The 10,185-nt window shown below is 40.6% G+C and overlaps 1 protein-coding gene across 1 annotated transcript in view; it reads right to left on the bottom strand.

Annotated features, from left to right (window-relative positions):
* ZNF652 (zinc finger protein 652) overlaps positions 1–10,170 on the bottom strand; it is a 62,442-nt gene extending 52,272 nt beyond the window's left edge. Inside the window, exon 1 of the mRNA XM_007465086.1 lies at positions 9,982–10,170. The gene's annotated coding sequence lies outside the window, so the exon portion shown is untranslated. The remainder of the gene's footprint in view (positions 1–9,981) is intronic.
* Between the last annotated feature and the right edge of the window lie 15 nt (positions 10,171–10,185).

Here is a 10,185-nt window from a genome sequence, read left to right as displayed (position 1 = left end):
AGGATTCACCTACAAACATGTATAGAGGTATGTTTTATGGCTTAAATCCCAAACTGGCTAATGCCAAGATAACCTGACTGACTTCTGACATCAGCTGGTAGGGCCGACTATAGCTCAGAATGCTATGTGAATATGGAATAACCTTCCTGAGAACAGCTTAGCACTATTTTCCTAAGTGTGAAGTGTGCATATTTTTGTACCCAGCCATCGAGAATTCCTCATTAGTAGTTAATACGACAGGTATACAAAGATGTGTACACAAGGGCATTCGTTATAGCACTATTTAATATAACAAAAATTTGAAACATAAATAATGATATACACAGACACTGGCATACTACATAACCGAATTATGACATAGGTTTATATTAACAGACACAGAAATATGTCCACATGAAAAAAAAAGGCTAAAGAACATGTGGGAATGGAATCATGCAATCTCACTATGTAAAACTATGCATATACAATCATGCATATATATGCTCATATGGAGAGATATCTCAGGACAGGGGTAAAGACGGGGAAGGAGATATTTTCTTTCTTTCTTTATATTTTCTGTAATCCTTAAATTTTTTTTTTTTTTTTTTGCGGTACGCGGGCCTCTCACTGCTGTGGCCTCTCCCGTTGCGGAGCAACGGCTCCAGACGCGCAGGCCCAGCGGCCATGGCCCACGGGCCCAGCCGCTCTGCGGCATGTGGGATCTTCCCAGACTGGGGCACGAACCCCCGTCCCCTGCATCGGCAGGCGGACTCCCAACCACTGCGCCACCAGAGAAGCCCCTTAAATAATTTTGGATAAGCCTGAACAATTTTTTAGAAAAATAATAAAGCTATTCTTCATAATGCTATAGAAGCAATTTGTTTCACACTCAAGACATTAAGTACCCAAATATGTAATTTTAAAAAAGTGATCCCCTGTTCACAACTGAAAACAGCAAAATATTTGTTATTAAACTTACTGTAAACTATAAACGTAGAAAGGTGAGAAATAGTTCTACTATAAAAACATCAGACATTAGCCAAAGACTCTAGGTTGTCAATGTTAACTGCAACATTAGCTATATAATTTTAGCTTATAGACATGACACCTCACAGTATTATTATGCTTAGCTAGAGCTAAACTACAGTTATAAATATCAAGTTATTTCACATAGATTCTATTTATAAATATGTACCTTAGCTGAGATCAGTCAATAGATTTTTTTTTGCACAAGCAACAGAAATCTGTCCTCTTGCCAAGGATTTATCTTTCCATACCAATGAATTGGGGAGCTGCAAGAGAACTTATAACACATTCAATATTCTCCATTATATGAGAGATGAGGGAAGATGAGGCTTTAAAATGTTAAATGGTTCCTGTAAGGTCAACAGCTAGTTGATGGCAGAGCTGGGCCTATCACCCAGATTCTGGTCATAAGGCTCAAAATGAATTATTCCTACATACCCATTAGGATGGCTAAAATTAAAAATACTGACAATTTCAAGCGTCACAAAGATGCAGAACAAATGGGACTTTCGTATGTTACTGGTGGAGATGCAAAAGGGCACATTCTCTCTGGAAAACAGTTTGGCAGTTTCTTATAAAGTGAAACATACACACACCATAGCATCAAGCAGTCCCACTCCTAGGTATTTACTCTAGAGAAATGAGAACTTACATTCACCCAAAACAAGAAACAATCCAAATGTCCTTCAACTGGTTAATGAATAAACAACCTGTGGTACATCCACACAGTGGAATATTACTTGGTGATAAAAAGGAACAAACTGTTGATCCACACAAAAACTTGGATGAATCTCATAGGCATCATGCTGAGTGAAAGAAGCCAGTCTCAAAAGGTTACATACTGAATGATCCCACTTACACAGCATTCTCCAAAAGACAAAGCTATAGAGATGGACAACAGATCAATGGTTGTCAGAGTGGAGGGTGGGGGAGAGTATGAATGAAAAGGGATTACAGAAGGAGTCTTTGAGTGATGGACTAGTTCTGTATCCTGACTGTGGTGGTGGTTACACGAATCTATACAGGTATTGATACTCAAAGAACTGCACACATGCCAAAATGTCAATTTTACTGTACATTAATTTAAAAATTAAAATAGGGACTTCCTTCCACGCACTGCAACTACTGAAGCCCGTGCACTCTAGGGGTCTGTGTGCTGCAACTACTGAGCCCACGTGCTGCAACTACTGAAGCCTGCACGCCTAGAGCCTGTGCTCTGCAACAAGAGAAGCCACTGCAATGAGAGGCCCGTGCACCACAACAAAGAGTAGCCCCCACTCGCTGCAACTAGAGAAACCCCGCGTGCAGCAACGAAGACCCAATGCAGCCAAAAAAAACCCCAAAACAACGAAAACCCCAGGGACTTCCCTGGTGGTCCGGTGGTTAGGACTCTGCGCTTCCACTGCAGGGGGCATGGGTTCAATCCCTGGTCGGGGAACTAGGATCCCGTATACTGTATGGTGTGGCCAAAAAAAAAATACATAAAATAAAAAATAAAAAAATTAAAACAAATTACTTACTCAGTCTCTGGCGTCTAAAAGCCAGAAATATTTATGGATTTTTAAGTTCAATTTTAAAATTAATTTTTCAGTTAGCAAAATAAAATGATTTGATGGGTCTTTTCCTATAAAATCTCAATGCCAAGAAAAGAATACATTCAACTTGGCAAGTTACATAGCCTCATTTTGTCTTAATTTCTCCGTTGGCAAAATGGGGATAATAATACCTACCTCAAAGGGTTATATGAGAATTAAAAGGGGAAAAAAAAAAAAAAAAAAAAAAAAAAATAGACATATTCACAGTATACATAACTTTGGGTATGGAAATGGAAGACAACTCCAGCCAAGTAACTTTTAAGTTTTGTCCTTCCAGAGAACCAGGTTCTGATGATTGCTTTTCTGATAGAGCTGTCTCTGAAATATAGTCCAAGCCCGGCGTCTGATTTTCACATAGAAGTAAAAATTCACTACTGAGTCCTTGATGTATTTTTATTCTGTAACCACTCCACACAAATAAATTGTTGTTTGGGGCTTCCCTGGTGGCGCAGTGGTTGAGAATCTGCCTGCCAATGCAGGGGACACAGGTTCGAGCCCTGGTCTGGGAAGATCCCACATGCCATGGAGCAACTGGGCCCGTGAGCCACAATTACTGAGCCTGCGCGTCTGGAGCCTGTGCTCCGCAACAACAGAGGCCGCAATAGTGAGAGGCCTGCGCACCGCGATGAAGAGTGACCCCCACTTGCCACGACTAGAGAAAGCCCTCGCACAGAAACGAAGACCCAACACAGCCATAAATAAATAAATAAATAAATACATTGTGTATTAAAAAAAAAAAAGAAAGAAAGAAAGAAGGTAAAATATAATAGAGTTCTTTAAATTAAAATTAATTATTAAAAAAAAAAATAAATAAATTGTTGTTTAAACCAGACTCTGTGTTAAAGAAGATTACACTGTATATATTTGTATTTTTTGTTTGTACGCATTTCTTAGTCCTCTTAATTCTACCTAACTTAATGAATAAACAGGTAGCCAGCGCTAATCTCTCTGTGTGTGTGTGTGTGTGTGTGTGTGTGTGTGTGTGTGTGTGTGTGTGTGTGTGTATTAAGTAATAGGTGTCCTACCTCTCAGAAGAACACAGTTTAAATGCTAGGCAAAATGAGAATCTAACCTTAACCTTTCCAGAGTTTCAGGTCTTTAAGAATTACCCCTCTATATGGAGTAAGGTCATAAACATGATTTTCTTCATGCCACATTTCTTAGCTTTCTACTTTCAAACTCATCCCTTTAAGCCCAGCTTTTCGTTTTATCACTCCCCCACCCCCATTTAATCCAGTAAGCATTTGCTTAGCACCTACTTCAAGAAAATACTTTTTGTTAAGCTCTATTTTGGGCAGTGATTTTCAAACTGTCTGTCCCGACCCAATTTTTACAATGAAATAGAGTAAAATAACAGACTGCCTCACAGATGGTAAGGGTAAATACTGTTTCATGAAGCTTTTGTTTCAGTTGTGGGTGGGGACATGTATGTGAGTGAATAATGTAGGCATGCATATACTGCTTCTTACTGTGGATCATGGCCCAAAAGTTCGAGAAACAGTGTTACAGGGATTAAATAAACATCAGCTCTAGATTTAGAACAGTACAACCCTGCAACAGTTGGCTTCTCTGGACATGTTTTTTGGTACTCACTGCACCACCTGACCTTAGAGACACAAGTCATCTTTAAAGAAAAAAAATCTAACTTTCCATTTGAGGTGATGAAAAGGTTGAGGAATACTGAAAGGCAGAACAAACTGTCCTTTGGTTATTGCTACAATCCCCGACAAGTTGGAATGGATGCAGAAGTGTATACTTTCTTTACCACACCCTGACAGGAGGAAACTAGCCATTTGAAATGAGGTAATTTTTAAATTAAAAAAAATTATGTAGTCTACACTTGCATGGATCAAAATTTTTAAATACAGAAGAGAATATAGTGAATAGAGCATTACTCATGACAGCTATACCAGAAACAATCCAAATGTCCATTAATGGCAGAATGGAGAAATAAATTATAATATATGCATACAATGGAATATTATACAAGAATAAACTAATTATTCTTACATATAATGATATGGGTGCATCTTATAAGCCATACTCAAAAGAGTATATACTGTATTACACTTACATATGCTTTAGAGATTTTCCATAATAATATATAGTTTGTTCATTCGTTTTTGTAGCCATATAAAATTTATTCAATTGCATGAATATATGTTAATTTATTTATCCAATTCTTACTGATGGGCATTTAGGTTTTTTCCAAACTTTTGATGAGTTAATTTAAATGACTGTATGCTTGGTATGCTAAAAAGAAAACTGAAGGGCTCAGGACCTTTCAGGCAAGGTAACTTCAAACTCTAGCTCCTAGTATATTAATACAGGAAAAGTCCCTGGGCATCTGGGTCACAGTTTTAAGAGGAACTGGGAAAAAATACATACTTATTTATGCACAAAATTGAGATCATAAACACTCTCCTTGCCACCCCCTCAAAAAATGAAACACTTCCCATGTATTTCAATGTTTCTAGGCCACTGATACTACTCTAGATCTATTAAAATGATACATTCAGAAGGGTGAAAACAATTCATAAGGACCTAGTTATAGAACTCATTTTATAGCTCACGCAGTGTAATTAAGAAGTTATATTCCATTGAATTCCCCAAACTGAATCAAAATTCCAAAGCTGAAAAGTATAAATGTGTAAAAGACTATATTCTACACTAGCATTAAAGACAAAAGGAATCACCTACCACTGCATATCTTGGTGAAATCCAGGTAGAGTCACAACCCTCTGATGCCACATGCATAGTAAAGACCAAAAAATCAGGCTAAGGAGCCATTCTTTGCATCATTTCCATTCTTATTCTCTTCCAACAAACCCTTCTCACCACACACTGATTCATCTATCAAGAAACTGACAAAAGCAACTAGCTATCTGCTAAGCCATTTGACTCTAGTAAACTAGAAAAAATAATAATTAAAAAAATAGCACCCCTTACCAAGAAAAATTTTACTTAGCAAAATGTATTATAGTTGAGAAAAAAAATATGTAACTCAATCATCTAAATTTTATTTGTTTAGTCAGTCTGGGCTCACATAGCATTAATGATGGTGTTATTAATATTATACATTCTGGCCGAGGTTACGTTTTTTCAAGTGTTCTGCAAAGTCTAAGGAGAGTCTAAGACCATTATTTGCCAATCCCTCTTTATCAGCAACCCAATACTAGTGACTGATTCCACTGATGGGCAAGCCCCTAGGTGGCTCAATAATAAAAGAAAATAAGGCTTAGCAGATTCCCTTGAGGAAAATTCTAATGCATTACTGATGTGTCTACCTTATCTGAAAAGTCTCTAGCTAACTTTGCTGGGTTCATAGACTTAACACAGTGATATTCTGCAAAAATGACAGGATAATTTAATTCTATAGAACCCAAGAAGTCCTATTTTAAAAGCTCTATGCACTGAATAAAACTGTATACATGCTCTTGAATCTACTTTTCAAAGTAACCAGTCTCTTAAACTATATTTAAAAAAGGAAAAAGATAATGTCATATTTTACCATAAAACTGCCTTTTTGACTAAAAACCTCAGAAGAGCAATGGGGATTCTTTAGGAAAAAATGTTCATAAGTGTCTTCAAAAATCAAAGGTAACTGCTATATAAACAAACACATTAACTAAAGCATCTGATGTCTTCACTGATTCTAACAAGCACTTTATGGCTTGCATTAACCATGAAAATTTACACAAGGCTTTGCACATGATTCAACTCTGGACACAGAACTTATTGAGCTACGTTAATGTCCTAAAACACCCCTTTCACCGCATAAGCTCTGTAAAGGCTTAAAACAAGCACAGCCTGTGGGTAACACCGTAGAATTTGGAGGCAAGTTTTATTGTCTCCACGAAGTTCAGCCAGCTATAGAGCAACAAATCAAAGTTCCAATAAGCATAGTGCACCTGCAAGTCTTAGGTATGCTCCAAGTCAAATATTTGCAATTTTTTCATCCCAAATCAGCACAGATGAAAGTATGCAGATCGCAGAACCAGCCCTCTAAATCCTGTAAGCCAAAATGATCTGTAGTTTCACTCCCACATCACTTGTGTCCTACCATTTATTGAGTCCTTAATGTGCATATGTGCCAGGAACTGTTCTAGAAGTTTGCATATATTATCTCTAATACCTATAACAGATCCTGTTCTGATGAGGAAACTGAGGCTAGAGAGGTCAAGGTGACTTGTCTGATGCCGTAAAAGCCAGTGGCGCTTTATTCAAACTTCGTTCTACCTGGCTCCAAAGAGCCATCTCTGTGATTCTCCCTCAGCTAAAGTCACTAACTCCAACAGCAGCTCTCCTTTATCAAAGTAAATTCAAGTGCTAACTGTCCGAAATGATGACAAAGATGAGAAAAATATCATACCTAAAACCATGGCACAAGACCCAGGAATTCCCAGCGAGGAAACTCAGTCACCTCCTTCAGAATAACTAGTTCCAAAGGCTATGATTCAAAATCAACTGACTTTTTAGAACAAGGGAAATGAAACTCGAGTGTATTCACATTTTTGGTGAAATTTTCTAAAACTTTTGAGAAAAAGGTGATTTCTTTAACCAATTCACTTTTACAGTTTACTTCTTTGATAGGCTTCAGACATTCAAAAACAAAATCACATCAGCAGCATTACTAATCAACTTTTTTCTACAGACTTGAAAAGTATCTTCTTACCACACTACAAGATTACTTCCCATACTTAGAGCAGAAATGGAAACAGCTCTGGGTGTCACGAATCAGATCTTGAGGCCACAGTTGCAGAAAGTAGGTGCTGTTTCCCTTGAGTAGGAGCTGCTGATCTGAAACCTCCCAAGGGAAGGGTGTCTGAAGAAGGGTGTCTGACAAAGAGCATTGAAAAAACTAAAGCAAGCTGTTTGTATTAATGAGAGTGAGCTGCTGGCACCACTACTCCGTAAGTGTTTCACTGCTATGCAATTGTTTTCCAGCTTCCAAGCTCTGAATCTGGCAGAGAGAATGCTGTTCTCACAGCCATATGAGTTACATGATCGGCTGCTTTGTGGTGTGTGGGTGTTTAACTAGGTAAGTGACTGGTTAGAAGAGGTTCTGCAATATTAAATCAAGGAAGGACACTGTCCCCTGAGATTTTAATGATTTGTCACTATACTATAGTGACAAAGAAAAGCAACATATTTGCAACTCTGAAATACTTTGAGTTTAGGATAGGCAAATAATTTCTGACAGTAAAACTTTAGGCATGACATGAAAAAAATATATAGCCTGTAATATAAGCCACTTCAACCACGTTTATTGAAAATCCTTCCATTAAAACAACACTTAAAAATGGATGATTCTGATGGCAACATCACCCTGAAAAAAGACATGAAATCATATTTAATAAAGTTGAAAAATCTTCACAGAGCAGGTGCTCTATTATGGGAATGATAAGGCCTTCTTTTAAGACATGGGATCAACCTCAAAGAACACAAAACAATTTCAGATAGGCATCACAAAACAGACCACTGACTGTTGTTGAAATTTACTACATTTAGAAGATAGTGCAAGGAATATACATTATCAACTGGTCAAATTTAGGGAAGTTATTTTGAGTTCAGTTTTAACTGTTTCTTAAACTCTCACATACATCTCTTTACAGGAAGACAGGGAAATGATAACTTACAAATACCTAACTCACTGTAATCAAAGAACAGAACACAAGGATACATATTTAATCTACTTTGTAGCTTATTGCTCAGAACCAAAGTAATGCCAATCCTCAAGAGACAAACAAAACAAAACAAAACACAAAACTCAAATTTCTTTCACTTTTGCATAATATAGATCTTAACCTGAGGTCCCAGGACCAGGCTCAAGATGACTGTAATTGCATACAAAATTATGTGTGTCTATTTCACCGAGAAGAGGGTCCTAAAGGCTTCCATGACTCCAAAGAAAGGTTAAGAACCACTGAAGTAGACTTTTCCAGAATCCCTAAAACTCAGCAGTGAACATTTTAAACAAAATTATACTAAAGGTAGTATCTATCTGAATACATGTGCACAGTCCTGATACAAACATCCAAGATGCCTGCCAGCCCTATCACAGTACAGCTCACCACTCTCAAATCAGCCCTACATGGGAACATCACCTGCACACACTCTCACATGCCAGCCACAGCAGCTCTTCATTCCCTAAGCATACACATGTGTCAACAAAGCATGTGCTAGTTGCCATTCCCAGAACAATATGGACCTGACCATCTTTGGGAAAAAATACACGTTCTTCCTAAAATATTACCCTATATATTTACTATGCCTTGACCATAGATGTTAAAAATTACAACAAAAATAAATGAAATTTAAAATACAATGAAATTCCCACACACCATATGTATGTAATCAACTGGGAAAAAAAGCATCACTCAGGTATTACTGAGGGTCCATGGGAGATGCATATAGCGGAAGCACTGTAATAATGATGCTTGAACACGGGACAATCAAAGCCAGACTCACGCAGCACCATCCTGAGAACATGGTTGTGGAAGGCACCCTTCTCCAAAGGCAAAAGCACATTCCTTTGATTGGCACAAGCCATTCCTGACAATGGATCCGCGATGACAGGGACTGTTCCGCAATCAGGAAGTGTGTGTGTGTGTTTTGTGGGGGAGGGATATGCTAGATGTGATCAAAGACTGGCTCTCTTCAAGAGCATATGGGATCTTAAATCGTGAAGACAGTCTTCGAGGGTGAGGCAGGGGCATTTATCATTTCTACAGGAGACATTCCTCGACAATGAACATGTTCTGTGCAGATGTAACGCGAGTGTCACTACCTTTAGTGGCTCCCATCTAAGAATCTCAAGCAGAGCCTGATTGGAGGGGAGGAGGTGGTGGGGGTGGAGAAAGGTCTGCATTACCCTCCGGGTGAGTGTTGGGCGGGTGTACACTAGATACATTTTATCTCAGGCGGCACAATACTCCCGGGGGTTTGGGGTTTGGGCGCAGCCGCAGGGAAGGGGAGGCAGGGGGTGCAAGCCACCAGCTTCAGGGCAGGCGAATTCTCGGTGGAGGACCGGTGCAAACCTCCCCCTCGGCCCGCTAACCCGTGCAACACCAGCCTCCCCTCGGGCCGCGGGGCGAGCGGACTCTGCAAAACTGGAGTCCGGCCCGGCTACGGGAAGGAGGGGGCGAAGGTGCAGAAGCGGGCGCCCCCGGCCCAGGCTCGGGGCCAGAAGAGCGCAGCGGCCCGGGCCTCCCCGCCGGATGGGGGCTGCTCCGGCCTACTGGACGCAGCTGCCGTGGCGAAGGGCTCACCCGGCGCCCAGAGCCCCAGTCGGCTCAGCGGGCGGCGGAGAGGAAGGGCTGCTGCCAGGGGCGCAGCCGCGACTGTGGCGTGTGCGTTGGGGGCAGGGGCCCCTACTCACCCGGGCCGGCCGCCTCCGCCTCCGCCGCCCCGACCGCCGCCTCGGCGGTCCATCCCTGCGGCGGGGGGCCTGTAGCCGCGGCGCTCGAGTAACAACCGCCGGCCGGGCCGGCCCCTCCCCCCTGCCCAACGTCTGTCCTCAGGGCCGCTCCGCAGTCCCGGCCTCGGCCGCCGCCGCCGCCGCCGCCGCCGCCGCCGCAGCGCT

This window comes from Lipotes vexillifer, unplaced genomic scaffold, assembly GCF_000442215.2.
Source record: "Lipotes vexillifer unplaced genomic scaffold, Lipotes_vexillifer_v1.1 scaffold591, whole genome shotgun sequence".
In the NCBI taxonomy this organism is placed as follows: domain Eukaryota; kingdom Metazoa; phylum Chordata; class Mammalia; order Artiodactyla; family Lipotidae; genus Lipotes; species Lipotes vexillifer.
This window is presented reverse-complemented; position numbering and strand designations above follow the sequence as displayed.